Below are 3,247 nucleotides of genomic sequence, written 5' to 3' on the forward strand. Positions count from 1 at the left end.
ATCAATATTGTAAAGATGTCTATTATCTCCAAATTGATCTACAGATTGAATGCAGTATCAACCAAAATCCCAAACAGGATTTCTTGTTAATGTTTTGGAAACTGACAAATAGATTCTAAAATTTATGTAGAAATACAAAGTTCTAGAAGAGCCCAAATAACCTTGAAAAAAGGTCAAAGGACTTATACCACTTGACTTTAAGACATACCACTTGACTTTAAGACCTACCATACAGCTACGTAAATCAAGACAGTGTGGCATTGGCATCAGGATAAACATATAGACCAACAGAACAGAAAGTAGCATCCAGAAATTGACCAAAACCAAAAACCAAACCCGTTGCCTTTGAGTCAATTCCAACTCATAGCGACCCTATAGGGTCAGAGTAGAACTGCCCCATAGAGTTTCCAAGGAGTGCCTGGTGGATTTGAACTGCTGACCTTTTGGTTAGCAGCTGTAGCACTTAACCATTATGCCACCAGGGTTTCCAGAAATTGACCACATATATTTTATATTTATTTTTTTAAGTATTTAGGAAAAAGCTTTATTTTATTTTATATTTTCATATGTTGACATTGAATCTGGAACTGTCAAATGAGGGAATGGAATAGAAAAGATGAATAGCAAGTCCAAATGCCTTGAGGTGAAAGCACGTTTTACATTTTTTAATCAAAAGTATCCACCATGGAATTAGAGCAATAACTGAGGGGCCAGAGAGAGTGAATAAATTGGCTTGTGTATAATTTTTGCCTTGGATTTTCTTTTAAAGGGAAATTCCAAAACAAACAAAAGAGCAAATACTGGTAAAGCATCGGACATACTAAAAACAAACAAACAAAAAAACCAAACTCACTGTTGTCGAGTCAGTTCATAGCAACCCTATAGGACATATCAGACATTTACATATTCCGAAAGGTGTTAACAGAAGAGAAAAACATCAGTTTGAGCACTATCTCATCATTGTCAGTTCATATGACCAGCAGGGTCTGTTTATGGCAGGAAAAGTGACAGAGAAATAAAAGGATGGGTGTCTTTGCACATGCCACTGTGACAGAAGGCCACAATAATCTGAGAACAGTTGATTGGGTATAGCATTTCAGCTTTCATCCACCAAGTTTATAAACAGTCTCCATAATGTAGAAGTTTTGATGTCCACTTTTTTTATTTGCTTCAATACCTTAATGAAAAGTAATGTACAATATTTCATGTTTACAATGAAAATATTTTACCTCGGAATTATGAGAATTACATGAACATTATATACACAATTTTAAAAAAGAAATAAACCCCATATATGTTATTCTGTCATAGTTGAGGATGATATTTGTATTCACATGGTGACGTGGAATTAATTAAACCAGTTTCTAACAAGTCAGGAAAACATTTTACTTTCATGATTGGATTTCATTCCTCTAATCTGCTTTTAGACCAGGGTTCAGCTGACTTTTTCTCTATAGTGTCATAGAGTAGATATTTTAGGCTTTGAAGACCAGATGGTCTTTGTTGTAACTACTCACCTCTTTCATTGTAGTGTGAAAGCAGTCATAGATAATATATAAATGAATGGGTATGACTGTATTTCAATAAAACTTTGCCTGCAAAAACAGGCAGCAGGCTGGATTTGGCCCACAATTGGTAGCTTTCTAATGTCTGCTCTAGATTATTCGTCATGGATTGAATTGTGTCCCCAAAAAATTTCTGTCAACTTGGCTAGGTCACGATTTCCAGTATTTTATGATTGTCTACCATTTTACCATCTGATGTGATTTCCCTATTTGTTGTAAAAACTATGGCTATGATGTAATAAGATGGATCAGCAGCAGTTATATTGATGAGTTCTACAACATTAGACAGTGTCTTAGGCCAATCTCTTTTGAGATATAAAAAAGAGAAGTGAGCAGAGAGACATGGGGACCTCATACCACCAAGAAAGCAGTGCCGGAAGCAGAACTCATCCTTTGGACCTGAGGTTCCTGTGCTGAGATGCTCCCAGACCAAGGGAAGATTGATGACAAGGACCTTCCTCCAGAGCCAACCCATAGAGAAAGTCTTTCCCTGGAGCTGATGCCCTGAATTTGGACTTGTAGCCTACTAGAATGTGAGAGAATAAATTACTCTTTGTTAAAGCCATCCACTTGTGGTATGTCTGTTGCTGCAGTACTGGAGGACTAAGACTTTTTTTTTTTTTTTAATTGATTCTTCCAATATTCTACCTAATTGTTTAAGAACTTTGCCAATGATTCTCTATCTTTCCTGTTTGAATTTTATACTTCCTTGGTATATAAAATTTTTAGGTAACTTGAGATCTGCAAAAGTGAAGTACAGATTTGATTGTAAAAAGAATGAGATGTTTGGGCAATATTAGACTTATATCAGGTTTTGCCCACCTTTAGTCCCTCAGATTTCTCCAGATGTATGTGCTGAACTGATGAGGAGACTTAGGAAATTAACATAAGTCTGGAGCTTATAAAATCTTCATGATTGAGACTTTCCCACTAAATCTGATTTGAATTATCCCTTTCTCTCAACTTCCTATGGAATTTTCAATGCTGTTTATCAACAAAATCCCATAAGATTGTGCAAAACAAACAAAGAAACAAGCAATGATTGCTGACTTTCTTACGCCTAGATTTAAAAGGTTATATTTACGGGAGAGATCAATTCTGGCAGGAATCATAGGCAGAGATGAGGGCTGGAAATATCTAGAGAGATTTGAAAAGGTATTTCATGGTCTGTTAGTGGCAGAAGCTGGGAAATTGAAAGGATGTGTTTGTTCAAAGTTATGCCTACTTCTTAAACATAGATAAGCACTAAGCATTGACTAAGAATTCTTTCATATTAAAAAGTAAATAAATAAAATGGTAGATAAAGTATTTTTAAGTGATTACTACTGTCATTTTCATCTGTATGTTACCTGAGTTTTGTGTTTTGGATTCCATAATAGAACAGGTGAAATAGAAGGTTAAGAGCCATGGAGTGATGGTAAAGCTCTGCAGGTGTGCCGTTTAATCTTGTAATAAACAGGTAATGGGTGAGGCACATAAATATGAACTACTACTGAGGGTGACTATGGTTTTTTTGGCAAAAAAAAAAAAAACGGTGAAAGTGCAGAACCCTGTAATCATAAAAGCTGACAAGTGGTACTCTGATTTTCTGTGCTACAGTTTTTGTCACTCTAATACTTAGTATTAAGATTAAATTATGCTGTGCTGTGAAAAAAATAACATTTTTATAAATTTAATTGAAA

This window comes from Elephas maximus, chromosome 16 (genome assembly GCF_024166365.1).
Source record: "Elephas maximus indicus isolate mEleMax1 chromosome 16, mEleMax1 primary haplotype, whole genome shotgun sequence".
NCBI classification, from domain to species: Eukaryota; Metazoa; Chordata; class Mammalia; order Proboscidea; family Elephantidae; genus Elephas; species Elephas maximus.